This window comes from Thunnus maccoyii, chromosome 24, assembly GCF_910596095.1.
Source record: "Thunnus maccoyii chromosome 24, fThuMac1.1, whole genome shotgun sequence".
Lineage (NCBI taxonomy): Eukaryota > Metazoa > Chordata > Actinopteri > Scombriformes > Scombridae > Thunnus > Thunnus maccoyii.
The window spans coordinates 5,763,871-5,780,261 of NC_056556.1; the positions used below are offsets into that span (position 1 = coordinate 5,763,871).

Sequence of the window (16,391 nt, forward strand, 5' to 3'; positions counted from 1 at the left end):
GATGTGAATAATCATTTCAATCTTTTTTTTTTAGCAAAAATGGCAAATATTTCATGGTTCTCGCTTCTCAAATGTGAGAATTTGCTGTTTTTTCTTGTCTTATATTATAATAAAGTTAATATTTTAGCGGTTTTGACAACTGGTTAGCTCAAACAAGCAATTTGAAGCAATTTGAAGATGTTACTTTGGGTGTCTATTATCTACATAGTGATTAATTAAGAAAATACTCAGCAGATTAATGAATAATGAAAGTAATTATCAGTTGCAGCCCTGTAAACTATAAAAAAAGCAATATTTCCATTATTTTTCTATTTCTAAAACACACATTTATATTTAAATTACACCTGATTAACTGTAAGTCTACAGTATGAATTTGCAGCACATCTGCAGCCTCTGAATTTTTCATGAAACCACTCTGGCTGTTTCAGTCGACTCCACAGCGACTTGAGGCCCCTGAGGTTGTCTCTTGTGTTTGTGTGTTACGGGCCCTCTAACTTTGCTAGCATCAAAAACTGTCCTTCTGAGGTTCAGTGACGTTCCTCTGTGTGTGTGTGTGTGTGTGTGCGCCAGTGTGTCTCATCGCCAGCCTCTGGCATGGTCAGGTCCAATCTCTATCACTGCGCTGTTTGGACGGGCTAAGAGAATGGTTTGCTCCGCCACTGCAATGCACCAGTCACCCATTCGTTTATGAGCTCATGTATCCGACCATTCATTCATTTATCCATCGATTTACCCATCATCCAACCACCATCAGTCTTCCGTGTTGTAACTCATCTCCATCCCAGATGTGTATTCCCGCACTGCCTGCCCTGCAGTTACCGTACCCATAATCCCCTGGCTCATATCACTATAGTTCAGCACATGGTTGCCCTGCTCATCATCATCATCTGATTTCACAGCTGTATGTGCCCCGCATCTTAACATGTCAGATCTCATCGGATGGTATGAGTCTAAATCCTATCGGGATTGTTCCAGGGGAGCCCACGTGTCGATGCGTTGTGTTGATTAAAATAGATTTCCGTCATACAGTATTTGTTATGACTCAATACCAATGTTCTGTCCTGTATTACCACCAAGGTAATCCTCGGATTGAGGTGGACACCCTGAGAAACACTGTGTCACTTTCCACACGTACTGTACGGATGAAACACACCGCAAATGTAAGCAACAACACAAAACTGACAAAACCTTATTAAAGATTTTGGTGTATCAGCCTCATCAGCATAAATTGCAAAGTGAAGCCGCCATTCCCTTTGTCTGAGAAGGATTCATCTCAATTTGCTCACAAAAATCGACAAATCAGAAATCTAAGAGAGAAACGCAAATAGTCTCTGAGTGGGCAAGTGTGCAGTTTACTGATGTCCCCTTTAAAACAGTCGCTTTGTCATTTGGGACCACCAGCAATCAAGGTTGCAGCTATGGTTTGCAATGATAAAGAGCAGAGCACCACCCTCTGAATGAATGAAGAGTTTAAGAAACATTTGTCAAGTGAGATTTCGAAAAATACTAAAAAAAAATCCTCAAAGAACCAAAAATCTACCTCTATACTGGAGATAAGAGATGTTTTCTTTCTTCTATCTACATCTCGTCATGAATACCAGCTGCTGTTTGTAAGGACTGCATGTCAAAGAAGCAGGATTAGCAACAGAAAAAAGGGGTAAAAGTTGATTAACAGCCATTTTGTATGTCAGAAGTAAACTGCACAAGTTACTTTTCAACTTCAAAATGTCAATTATCAACTAAAACTTGACTTTTTTTAAATTAAAGCTTCATTGTTTGTTGTCTTACCACAAGGAGGCAGAAACACTCAAAATGAAGAGATATGAAGGCTGGCCTTCCTTTTCTAGTTGTTACAGCTAATGTGTTTGCAAATAGTTGCCTACTTACACATCAAGCAGATACAGAGCAACATGTGCATCCTATTTAAGATGTCTAAGGTGAGCAGAAACACAACAAGGCCTTTTCTCTCTAGTTTGGTCCAGAAACTCTCTATAGTTGTTATATTAAGCCATAAATCAGGCCAGAGAACCAAAACAATGAGCTAATTATGACTAAAAGCTATGCAAAGTTGAGTTTGGCACAACAAGCAACACATTCATTTAATTCAATATTGCTTTCAGAAATAATCCACTGAGAACCAAAAGAATTAACCCTTCCATAGCTTAGCACTAGCGGGATAGTATATTTGACCTAATGTTAGATTCATCCGTCTATGTCTTAGAAAAACAAAACAAATGAAAAGGCAATAAATTTAGATGGTGTTTAAGTTCAGATCTGTGAAACAGGCCTGCCTGCACATTGGACCCCATAATTGTATAGTGGAAGATATATATATTTCCTCATTTTAAGCCCCTACAGTGATTGCTAACTTTGTGCAAAAACAGTTGTCCCATTCACTGCAGGAAGAGGCCAGGGGCCGGGGGGGGGGGGGGGGGGGGGGGGGATACTCTAAAAATAGACATAAAAGTAATTTGCAGTATTAGATTCAATACAAAACTATATCTTAGCATTCAAAATGTTATTTCACAACTTTGCTCATTTTCAATATCCCCACAGGAAATCAAGGTTAATATTTCATTTACCCCCTTCAGAAGACAGCTTGTTGGACTGATCTGAGGGGAAAAAAGCCTCCATGACTCAATGTTGTCTGCTCATCAATGTGTAATATACTGTCCCATTTGTGTGATGTGTTTTCTGTGGTGGCCCTGAAAACTAAACTCCCTCACAAATAAATGTTATTGCGTCTTGAATCGGCATGGTATAGTATCTTGTTTTTGTACGGTAACAAAGCAAGAACACAGTGTTTGAGCCCAGAGGAGTCGGACACAGTCAAAGTTCCTCACCAAACAGAAGTCTATTCATCATCGGTTTTTGCCAGAAGGCAATGTGTACCCATTACTGGCTGCATTGACCACATCGGCCGAGAGGGTCAGGCGATATTTTCCATTAGGAACATGGAGTTGCTTTGTGTAGAGCAGCTTTAGAGTTATGGACGAAGGCTTTTAGAGCATGCTGAACACTTATGGGAGGTTTACTGTTCCCAAGACACAAGAGTGCTCCGGTTATGGCTAACGGGGATAAACTCTCGACACAAGAGAAGATGGTTAGACATCATAAAAAGGAAAAGGGTTCAAAAAAGGTTCAAAAGGGCCTCTATATTTCTTTTCAGATGGCATTTATTCATGTTTAAATACAGCTTCTTTTCTGTGTTTATTACCTTTAAATTCTGATGGTGCATCAATTTACTTAAAATATGTAGAACCATATGACTTGTTTTCAAATGTTTTATAAGATAGCATCTGAATAGTTAAAGACCGTAGAGGTCATGTACAGTAAGGTGATCTCAAACATTTATTCTTTAATGATTTAGACTGAAGAAAATTGAGTTCATGGGGAATTCGTAGACTTTAGAGTATACCTTAAGGGTTTCTCCGAGAAATGTTTACCAAAAGGCCTCTGCTATGCATCCCTTAATGTTACCCTTATACCTGCAATATGCTGAACCCTCAAAGCTTTCTCCGAGACCATTTACTTTTTGGCTTCTCTTGAGTTTGTTGTGAGTTGCTAAAAACAATTCAAAATGAGAGGGCTGATACAGAATAGCAGCTGCCAAATAAATACCATCCCTTTACAGATTTAAGCAGCCAGGCTGCAGGAACAAATTCTCGGAAGACAAAAGATTAAACTTTCTGACATTTTCAACAAAAGGCAAATGTGTAAGCTGTCTTATCTTGTCTTCTACCTGTTCTTTTTTATTTCTCAGCTTGCTCTTTCTAATCATTTATTTCATCACTTATCTGCTGAATGTAGAGTGATGAGCAGCATTAGTGTGGTTACAGAAGCAGGCCAAGGCATTATGAATTTAAATCCTAGATGAAACAATGGGGCAAAGGGAAATCAACAAGAACCAACTCTTCCTCTTTCTGTAGAACTACTATACAACAAATGTGAATTAAAAATGTTCCAGGGTAAATGATGGAAAGCAAGCAACATATAAAATTAAATGCATTACTGCCTTTTTTGAATCTTAGAAGAAAAATGTATTTTTCAGTCTGAATACCTCAATATCAAATGGTGAAAGGTTACTGTTGATTTTTACACAGATACAGTAGAGTGCTTAAAATACTTCATTGTTATGTTTATTAGTTTTAGGTACAACGTTCGCAAAGAGGACAGTCCAAAAGTAAGAACTATCACTTTATGTGGTCCAAGTCAATTGTATTTATACTGTCCTTAATCATAACTACAGCCTCAAAGGGGTTTACAACAGCGACATGATGCAACAAGAAATTCAAACAAAGACAACACTACACAAAAACCTTCAACTGGAAGGGAAATAAAACACAGATGATAAAATAGTGATAAGGTTCATCTTAACATAGATTTTCAGATATACTATGGCAGTCGAGAAAGGGCATTAAAGATTAAATAATGACAGTACAAATATATATAACACAATAAGACTAAATATATATCATAAGAATGTAAAAATGAATTTGGTCATCAAATGGTCAATATAGAAATGACACCACACATGCGGAAGTCAGCCCTTGGTTACTACTGACAAGAGACATGTGTGCTTTCCTGGTGTTATAACTAACATTTTGGGGGTTTTTTGGTATTGAGAATTTGAGATTTAGCAACACCTATTCCTTGTTTTGGATATGTATGCCTCTGGGATTAGGGAGCAGGAGTAAACTCTCAGTTTATCAAGAATATAACGCTGAGTGTCATCAGTGTAACAAAAAATTAATACCAAAGGAGCTAGATACAGGAAAGTAGGGGGCCCAGAATAGAGCCTTGTGGTACACCAACATTCACATTAGCCCTTAAATGGTTTCTGTAAACTGGTAATACACATTTGACCCTAACCCTATCTCATGAGAAACACTTAAGGGGCAATGGGTCAAATACTAATTTTGTCAGCAGTTTATACAGTGCAAGAAAGAGAGGTGAAGTCCATAGTTTTGCCACCTGATCAGATTCAGAGGAGGGAACCAGTGAGGAAGACAAGGAAGATCAGCTGTATACAGAGGGCCAGTGTGAGGATGGCAACAACAGCAAGTGACAATTTTATTGGTAGCTCTAGTGATGAGGAAGAAGAGAGAGCAAACCAGAATAAACGACAGAAGATGTTTAGGTAATGATCAGAGGAGTACTGCAAATTTTTGTGTAAAAGATCTAGTGGTTTTGCTGTACACATTGTATTGTATGTGTTTGCAATAATACATGATGTGTAGTATGGTGATGTTTGTGTAATATTACATATAGTTAGGTGGTCAGTTGGTGATTGAGGGAAGGGGGTGTATATGTTTTTCTTTTTGTTTGCTTGTTTTACGTCAATAATTTTTTCCCCTTTCAATAGTTTGAGAAAAACGGAGTTTGAGCACTAGTCTACGGCTACACCAAGCTGCTTCACTGCACCAGACGAGCTCTCCACTTCACTAACTCCACTACTTCTCCAAAAACAAAACACATGTGAATATAACTAAGTATTGTTCAGTTTTTTTTCTCACTTTTTTTAAAATTTTGTATGCAAAACATAAAAGAAAGTAGCTGACTAATTGTTTATAAAATGTTTTAAAAGTTGGGACATGATCAATTAATTATTAATGAATTTTATACTCTAAATGGGCAATGTTTTGGGAGATACTGAGTGTAAATTGAAAAATAAATTTCATATTTTGAATAAAAATCATTAAATTTTAGCCTAGATACGTTACAAAATAGCAATTAATTAATTTTCCAAAATATTGATATGTGCTTGCCCATTTAAGGGTTAGAAAACTGTTTTAAAAGTGCTAATCAAGTAGATTAATAATAGCAGTGTTGATGCCATAATAGTAATGATAATGATCCCATCTGCTAGTGGAGCAGAATGAAAGGATCTGAAACCCAATTGAAACTGTTTATAGTTTTTGGGCTGATACCCCCTCTAGCTGGCTACAGTCCACTTCTCTGGCAGTCAATAGTTACATGCTGTTGGTTATTCATGGAAAATCAACATTGACTGCAGAGGAAAGTGTGGCAAAAATAGCTCAGAGCCAATATGACCCTTCAGTCACCCACTCCGCATCAGCCTCTTTTACACACACACACACACACACAATTCCACTACTTTTCCATGACTTTCCATTTCATCAATATCGAGTTTATCTCACCTTTTTAGTCTTTTCTACTTGCAATCTTAGTTTTCTGGTTTTTCCACTTTTAGTTGAACTTTGTGTAGAAACAAATGTGTGACTCAAGTTGGGAAAAATAGTCTTATGCCTATAAAATGACCCATTTGAAAATGTGATCTGATATTCCTCAACTTCCCAAGAGATTTGTCCCAGAGTCTGACTTTTGCTTGATGGAATACGTCTCTAAAATGTCCTGAAATTCCAGATATTCCATAACCAGTATGAATGTTTATACACTTTTACACTATATAGTTACTAATTTAATAAACAAACATGCAGAAATTGAATTCTGCTGCCTGATCCCTCAGTACTTGCTACCTCGTAGGGTCGACTCGGCCCCCTTTTGTCGCCACTCTCCTGTGTTCGCCAACAATCGGTGGGATTGACTGTCAGTGTGATCTCCCTCACTCTCTCCTTCACGCCCTTCTGCCTCCATTAGGACCCTGGCACACTGATAGGAGATGTGGGTGGCTATGAGGACAGGCTCTGGTAGGGGCGGGGTGGTAATGGGGGGTGGTCAGTGTTTGCTGGACCGGTCTGGGTTCATCACCTTGCTGGAGGCCATGGGCGGGGGGTTAGTCAACTTATAGGGCTCTCTTTGCTTCTCGACTCCTTAGTGTGCCCATAATCTGCCATCTTGGTCCTAAACTCCCAGACTGCACCTCCTCTCTCCTGATCAGGAGCTTCCCTACATCTTAACCGGTAAGCACTTTGACCTTTGACCTAAGAATGTGCCTTATTAAAAAAGGCCTGCTCGAGAATGCTTGACAACCGCCATAAAGCAAGATTTATTTTTCTGCCAATCTGTTGAGCAGAGAATTATTTATATTTTTTTTTAGTTTTTCATTTAGATGGCTTATTATGGCTCTCTTAAGCCATTAATACATGTTTGACAGATTATGTCATTTCTCAAAGGACTGAACACAGAGTGCATTTAGCACTGATGAAGATTAGACTTTACTCAATTATACAAGAATGTTATGTAAACTAGTTTTGTTTTTTTTTCAAGGGCTGCCACCACTCTTGGTTTTGGGTTTTGAAGGTGAGCCAACAGTGTTGTTCGAATATAAAGCAGATTTCCTCTGACGTGGCGCTCTATTTTACCCCACACACTCCTCCTTTGCCTCTTATGATTCAATGTGGAGCAAATTTAATGCTCTATTTGTAGTTTATCCCATAGGCCATTTTACAGTCGGGTGGGTAGGTAAAGGCATGGTTACCATTTTGTGTTGTATAGGTACAAATATTAAAAGCCCATGCCTATCAGAAACCTCATTACAGAGCCTTTATTTTGTTCGATATAGGACTAAGACCAGATTTTGCATGGAGAGCATCTGTGCTAAATGAAAACAATTGACAATGATGTGAAACACGTTCTTCATTGTCTGCATTGCCCCTAATCCAGACAGCATAACTCCAGTGTTTTCTTTTCACTGGCAGCTCCCTTAAACGCAGTGTTCTGCTGCTGCTGTCGTCCAACCCTAATAATGTCAGATTAAGCTCTGCACAACTGTCCATCTGACATGAGGGCTGGATTTGTGCTGGATTGGAAAATCTGGATGGGATGCCTCCAAAGCTCTGTAATTCTGCACATACACACTTACAGATAGATACACAACCCCCCCCCCTACACACACATACTGCAGCAGATTAAAAAGCAGAGGAACAGAGAGGCTGGAGAGGATATGCATGTCATGGTAGTGTGTTTGTGCGCTGTTGGGGCTGCGTGAGATTGGTTTGACCTCTACTTCTTGAGGTGTTTGGTTGCTTCAAGCCCAAAAGTTCTTCAACTGTCCTGAGTGACTTCCTAAAGTCTGCACATAACAATCACTGTGTTTTTACTATAAGAAAGGCATTATTTTAATGTGTAGCGAGGTTATTTTTGCGTCGATTGTTATCAACAATGACAAGGACGATAGCTCGGTTGTTTTCGGGGGTGCTCAACCCTCCCCTGGGACAGATGAACACCCTGGAGGCTACAGTTCTGATTCAGACCACCTCATCCCCAGACATGCCCCCACGATGCCCGTGTGCCTCACTGGGCATGCCCTCCTTTTGTTGCAGCCGAAACAAGGGGGGCGGCTGACAGGGCGGTGGGTGATGGTCACCCAGATTACGCCTCATCATACGGCCTATTTACACTTGACACCAAACAGTATGGCAAACAGAGTATCACACAGCAGCAACAAAACTGTGCTCATTGAGGTTGCCAGCCAGTTTCGTTTAATCATATAATTTCGAGAACTGTCACGTGTTTCTCTCGTCGCTCATGTGACCTGTTGGTACGGACCAATAGGGTGGCACGGTTTGTCCTGGGCAGAGCAAAAGGAAGAGGGGAAAAAAATCATTTTCCCTTTGCAATTTTTAATCTTGCAACGCCGAAAGTGGTCGTCATCGACAGTATCCTGCGCTACATAAAGGTAAACTCTTTTTTTTTTAAGGCTGTTATCAAGAATCATTGGGTGAAGCCTAGGCCAAGATGTGCTTCAGTATGTTATCCTAGAATGATAGTATTCAAATGATTAATTGCATTTTTTTTTATTTATAGAAAAATATAATTGAGTCATGAACATGGTTTCTGGACTTCCAAAAGAATCAAACTGTTGAAAACTTGCATGAAATACAGCTCCATGTTGAGTTGTGTAACGCCATCAATATTTAATAAACTTGATAACTAACCCACAGCCAAGAATAATCATTATCCCGATAATGAGCTGTGAAACAATACGACTTATTGACTCGTTATCTAATCTGGTTATTCAAAGTACATCTAGTTAACATTTTCCCAACTTATCCTCAGCGCACCCGAATAAAGTGACCGCATGCAGTGTGGAAATATTTTGGTTTTCCCCAGAGAATAGTCAATTTTATGGTCAGTCGATTTTGCTTTTGGGGGTCTCTTGATTATCTTTGTTTGGGTGTTCATTGTCTTGGCTCAGATTCAAGCATGAGCGATTTTATTGTTCAGGAATTACCTCTGCATGCGGAACATGAAACAAATGATAACTGCAATGTGTTTTATTAAGGAACTGCTACTCATCTACTGTTAAGTATGAAGCCAGACTGACCTTTTTCACTGTAGGAATGATAACGTAACATGATGGTCAGTGGAATTGATACATCAGCTGCCCCGAGATCATTATTCCAATTATCGTCACGCTGATATTAGCACTGCTGATGGCCTTATTCTTGGCTAGTCATAGACCAAAAATGTCATTTGGCATTACCTCAAAAGCTGCATTCGACTTGAAATACGCTGATGAATAACTCCTTTGTTTGGGTAAAAAAAAAAAAAAAAAGCTTGTCGTTTGGCAGCGAGATCAACAGTGAAAGTCTTTTATGCTCACAAATTTATGTGCGTTCTGTAGGTGACATTACTAAAATAGAGCAATGACGGAAAACGGTGTGACAGGAATGACAATAAAAATTTGCTAAAAAGGGGGGACACCATATAAAAGAGGGACGTGTTCTGGACCCTTTCCGCATAAGTGCTCAGTGAAAGCGACGCGCATGGAAGCCATGACTTTGTGACAAGCAGTGATCTCACATTACAAATTGTGGCAAATCTAAAATGGCCGACTTAACGCTCAGCTCTTAGCGCCGCATTCACAGCACAACATGGTGTGCCTGCATTGTAAAGCCTTTTACACTGTACTACCCCCCGCCCCCACACACATGTACTATTTTAAGCGAACACATAGTACTCTGAGGTACTTTTAAAGCTACTTGGTGATAGTTGGTCCCCTTGTCTTCCCTGCTCGTTGCGTTCTCTGATTTGACTGGTTGTGGTGACTATCTACTGAGGATGTGGTGGCCACGGTTTTGATTGTGATTTAGGCTGAGGTATCAGGATGCTGGGCTGCTGATGTGGGCTGACAGCTCTTGAGAGCACTGTCATAGTGGCGTATAGGAAGGCCGGTTGGGTAGACGCCCCCCCAGCCCCCCACCCCCACCCCGCCGCACTGCAACGCACCACATACAACAAAAGCCTGCGCCAGACGAGACAAGAGCTGCTCATATACCAGTAAACCGAGGGTGAAAACCTCAGGACTCTGTGTAACTCATTCTACTCGAGCTGTCTACTGTTACTATTCCTGACAGGAGCGGCCATCGCCTGCAATTATTTAGTATCTATCTTTTTGCCAGCTCCTCAGAGACTTCTACATTTCTGTTACTTTCCCTGTCACAAACTTTTGCTCTCCAAACATGAATTTTTATGACTTAAAGTGGCAAATTGTCCTGAAAGTAAGAAGTCCCTCCACGCGGAACTGAGATGCTTTGAAGAGATCCTGTGAAAACATATGGATCAACGAGGTCACCCTCTGTGCTCCCCCTCTGCTGCCCTATATGCACGTTAATTTCCCTTTTGTTCTCCCTTAATTGGAGCACAAACATTTAAGTGAGGGAGTACCCCAGTCGTGAGCTAACATATTGGCTACATTACATGTAAACCTTTTCCTTTGGTTGAGTTGATTAATTGCCTCAATTACAGATGCACACATCTGCTGATGCTTGTTTGCTGTTTTGCAAGCATTCCCAAGTCTTCTGTGAGGAAAATACTGTACAAATTAATAATAGTACAAAGGGTAACAAAGCATTTTCCAATTTTTGTAAGAGGATTGATAATATGATAAATCCATTAAAATATATTTAACGCCATATGTAAGCACTGGACAACATGAATGTGGTGCTCAATCCCCAGTAGAGATTTGTATTACAGCTTTTGGATGTTTACTGAAAGGGTTTTGTACATTTTAAAGCATTTTCATTGGTTTTGAAGAGTGTTTGTGTTTGTAGAGAAACAGTAAGGAAGTTTTCTAACACTTTCAGCGATGACAAAGATTAAGAAATCAATAGGACATGACCATTTTATTCACCTGTAAGAGGTTTTTGATAGCCATAAACACTTTTTTCATTCCTCTTTACCTTTAAACTGACCTTACCCTGCTTCACATTTAACCAAAACATGTTCTCTTCTACTCTCTGAGTCACCAGCTTTCACTGAAAACTAACCATTTGCCAAATTGCACTTGAACTGTAAAATAATTGGCTGTTTAGTAAAAGTTTAGTTTACAGTAGAAAAGACTGAAAACTTGAGAATTCATCCTAATAATATGAATCCTAATAAAGTTAGCTGTAAAATGTCACAGGGCTGAGAGGTGGACACTCCTTTCATACCATCTGAAATACAGATAAACAAGGACTACATTTAAGTGTAAGTCTGCTTAGGACAGGCTGATTCCCTGAACTGGCATCCCTCTTGGCCTCTGATTATGACTTAACTCCACATGTAAACATCACAGATGAGAAATTGAAAGGGTGGCTGTGCATTGCAAGCACATCGTTGCAATTAAAATACCAAATTTATCAAGCTAACCCTTAAAGTATCTCTCTGATATTTACTTAACATTCTTCTATTCAAGGTTTTGCAAAGTGCAGATTATGTCACAAGGCAGAAAATCCAATTTACTTTTATTAATTCATCAAAAAAAAAGATTTTTTTCTATAAATTAGACATTTTGGAGTGAAGCTATTCAACAGCAGCTTCAATTTCATTGCAGCTTCCATTCGGCTCTGGTGTATATTCATGAAGGGTTTTATATCAAAATGTCATAATGACATATCTCTAGATATGTGGATTAGGATGGAACAGATGACAGGGGCTTTGGCCTAGATTAGACTGCCGGCCGTCCATTTAATGATTTTCTTTACAGGATTTCAGATGTCTCTCTCTCCCTCTCTCTCTCTTGCTCTCTCTCTCTCTCTCTCTCTCTCTCTCTCTCTCTCTCTCTCTCTCTCTCTCTCTGTTTGTCAGCTATTCTATTGAGTAACCGCATCTCTCTGTGTGTCTCAGTGATGATTGTACGGCAACGTAATTATATGATAACTTATTTTGAGATGTTTTTTTAATAGTTCTTTTGGGGTTTTGAATTTTGTTTCATCTAAATTTATAAACTGAATATTTGTAATTGAAAATGGCTGATAGCAGTATTCCATATTTGTGGTTTCAATCCAAAAGATACCAGATTTCCTAAGGAGTGAACACAGTGTCTTTAAATGTCTGCTCTTAAATATAATATACAACTCACACACAGGCTGGAAGTTGGAGTCAGAGAGGTGATTTATCAGTAGAGAGAAGTAGGGACTTCATCCATCATATCCCTCTCGAAATGCAAAACAGCAACAGCCTTTGAATTGAATCTATAATCAATAGAAATGGCTAAAAACTGAATCATCCTATATTCTCTCTTTTCAAAACCACAACAAACGACTTAAGAAAAGGTGTCTTCAAAACTATAAGAGAAATAAGTCTTGAACTTTTTCTTTTATCTGTGACATTTTCAGATTTATGCTAAAAGATTTTATAGCTAAAACTACTCTGGACAGGGTGATGTAGACCATGTTAAAAGGGCTAAAGCAAGTTGATGGTCACTCAGCTGTGCAGCGGCCTGAAGTGCAGGGCAGAGGCAGGGGAGCGTCCAGTTTTATAGACAGTTGATGGTAATGAGATCCATCTATATCCGCAGCAGTCTCTGCCTTTTTACTATCAGAGAAGTAGATAAAAATATATAGCCATCATTAGCCGACGCTGCTTGATTCATGCAACATTTCCCATGCTCTTAAACACTATATACTTTAAAAGAGGGCATTAATGATCAATAATCCTAGCCCTGTCCAGTATTCCTCTTCACCAAAAGCACTTTCACATATCTAATATCTCTGCTTAACTTTGCTTTTTCATCCATTTGCGAGTCCATCATTTACAGCCCAGTGGCTCAGCACAACGGGAGCATCTCCTCATTGTTAGCGGTACACAAATGGGCACCAACAGATAAAAGAGAGGAGACCTTAGATCCAAGTTCTTCAAGAGCAATGCACGAGTCTTTTCTGTGGCGAGCGCTGAGCAGACGCAGGGAGAGATGGGAGGCGAGGGGGTGGGTGGGTAGTGGGGGTGGCGGGGTGGGGGGGTGGGGGGTGGGGGGGGAGCCATTTTGTGCACTGTGTTGTCCAGCCGAGCGTAAAGCGTGATTAATTCAATAGCTGCCATAGAGGAGGAGGCTAGCAGCACTGCAACACCGAGCATGACCCACTTTCCCCATCAGATGTCATGAAAAATTCCCTACCATCCCTCTCTACATTTCTCATTTCCCTCCTCCAACTTCCTGCCTGATTAACAAAGAGACGGGGGAGGAAAATTACAAAATCGATGCGTGCACAATGTGTTTGAAATGATCAGCAGAAGTGGCCACAGAGCAGGGACTTTAACCATGTAATTTAGCAAGATAATATGCTTATTTTGAAGCTTTTAAGTGGATGTTTAAGAAATTTTAAAGTGTAGTTTTTTAACAATATGAAATTCAGACCTTAAAATAAAACGACTGGCTATTTGCTGGAAGGTTTTAGCCCATTGGGGCAAATGATTCACAAGGCCTTGACCTAATTCTATTATGCTACAGGACGTACAGTATGAGCAAAATACTGTCTGGGAGGACGACTATTCAAACGAAGCTCTTAACGCTGACCTCTTTCATGTCTGAGGTCCGACAGACTCATTTTTGTTGACCTAAATCGACAGCAGAATATCCCACTTTCGGTGTCTTAATCACAGCAGAGGAGGCTGTTTGAAGATATTTTATTTCAGGGGCAGTTCATTATCATGCGGAGAATGCGGAGTGGCGAGAGAACGGAGACGCGTGCAGCACAAGCCAATCAACTTATCTGGCATATGGCTGCTTTACAGTTTTTAAACCTGAAACGAGCCTCCCTCTTTCATCATTTATCCCTCAGTATTTCTCAAAGATAGATGATGTTTTAAGCACTTAAACTCTCTTCTTTAAGCACCTCTTTGCCCCCAAACACTCAATTTGTAGTCTTGAAGAGGATGAGTACTGCGCCATGAGTACTGCCCTCCCCTCCCTCCCTCCCTCCCCCTCCTCCTCCTCCTCCTCCCGCCCCTAGAGAGGACCTGCACCTCTGGCTTGGGTCTTAAACCCGGATTAAGGCTTTTTATGTAATCTGGTCTCCTCTGGGAGATTGGAGAGACAGCTGGCAACAGAATCCCTGTCCTTATCTCTCGAACCTCCCCTGGCCTCCAACCAACCGATCCCTCAGCTCTCCTCTGCATGCAGCGTAGATTAGAGGAGGCACAATTTCTGGATCCAGTGGTGGACGTTTAAGTCTATTGCAAAAAAAAAAAAAGAAGTTATTTTCAACATATCTGTAGGTTTAGTTTGAAACTACCTGCATTTGAGTTGCATTTGTAATCTCTGTGACGGCAGCATATCAACCCCTCAACCTCACTACTATCAGGTTTTTTGATATAAATGCTTAAAGCTACAATTAATTAATTTTTGCTCTTCGGTTATTTAAGTAGTTTATCTGTATCAAAATGATGTTATTATTCCCTTACTGTGCTTCTATATCTTCTCTACCTCTCTTAGGATGTTGTAGTTCACTTATTTCACATAAGAGTCAAGGAGTCTTTATTGTTTGACATTTAGAGCTGCAATGATTGATCGATTAGTCAATCATCAGAAAATTAAACTGCAATAATCGATTCCAGTCAATTCACTGATCGTTCTCTGGTTGCAGCTTCTCCAGTTTGAGGATTTGCTACTTTTTTCTGCTTTCAATCATAGTAAACTGAATATATTTTGCTTTAACGAGCATCTCTTTCTAACATTTTATAGATAAAATCAATCAATAAAAGATAATTAAAATAATCATTAGTTGCAACTTGATTTACTTACTGAAGCCACTGTTTATAATTAAAGACCCTGACAGCTTTATGCTTTAACTTACTGGAGACGTACCTCTAACACCTTAAACTATGTGATAGCTGCTGATAGCTGCAAGAGCTAAAAGCCTAAATCCTAAAATGTATATTGCACTTCCTGTCATGTGATGTTGTAGCAAAGCTTTCAGCTGTTGTGATTGGCCCGTCAAAGCAGCTGAACTGTCATCACCTGTCTCAGGGTTCCCCTTAGACCAACCCAGCACCGAGATTAGTACGGGGGCCTGTGTGCAGCTCTGTAGTGAGTTTAGGCAGCATTTAGAGGAGTAAATCTAATTGGGTGCCTATTTAGGCTCCTGCTGTGTCTTTTTCAAAGCCCTCAACGAGGTGGCAGTGAGAGGTCAAGAAGTTCAAGAGACAATCCTTCAACCCGATAACCTGCAGAGAAGCATGAATCATTTCAAGTCACGTTGAAAGCACGATTCAGACTGTGGATATAAGAGTTTTAATCAAATCATAGCATCACCTGTGCTGCTTAGAAACTCACTTGTTCTCTTATTTTTGATTAAACGTACACAGCTGGTCAAGAGCTATTTCACAGCTTTTGTTTCACCTTTTTGAACAAATCTCCTTCCCTTGCTATCGACGGCCAAGACGAGACCATAATTGTAAATTATATCTGCTAATTAATCTGCAATTAGGAAGCAGGCAGAGACACGCAGTAGTGATACGTGAGATGAGGAAAAAAAAAAAACGTTTCCATTTTCACACAGCGTGCAGCGCCTCTGATTGGCAGACAGTGACATTGTCTGTCTGTTCAGCCAAGGTCAGGCGCTACGGGAGATTTTCTTTCCACATATTGTCTTTAGGCCGGCTGCAACGTAGATCAGAAAAAGAAAAAATATATATATATGTAATCTTCAATCTATATTTTAGCGCTGTAGATGTTTCCCTACATGTGACATTTAATCCTGTTTATTGTGTTTTTAATCAGTCAATCTCAAAATGTAGCAGCTCAGCATCAGATGTGAAGCTTCATGATGTTTCCTGTGATTAAATATCAATGTGTAATTATCAATCTGAGTGATTTACTATTCTATATACTTCATATGACAGCTGGGGAAAAGGGAAAAAGTTAATATTTATTCCTTTTAATTCACATATTCAGTGGAAAAATTTATCTTAACGCGCTTCAAACTGTCGTCAGTTAATTTGCTTGGTGCCTAAAAACCTGCACGATGTAGTTTATCTGCTCCACTCATATTTATTCTTATTTACATAAATTTTTCATAATTGAAGTTGTTAAGCCTTCATCATCTACAATCATTATTTCAGTGTGTCTGCACTCTCACACTCTAAATGTGTTTGCCTTCTAATGTAAGGAGATAATTTATTCCAATTAACAAACAATCATTTGAAGAGTGTTATTACTGTAATCAGCTAAAGCCATTAATTAACGCTGTGTAAACAGCAAT

General features: G+C 39.6%; 1 protein-coding gene across 4 annotated transcripts in view; it reads right to left on the bottom strand.

Moving 5' to 3' along the window:
• Positions 1-16,391, bottom strand: part of LOC121891991 (fibronectin type III domain-containing protein 4-like) — a 69,492-nt gene that overhangs the window by 40,199 nt on the left and 12,902 nt on the right. The window lies entirely within an intron of this gene.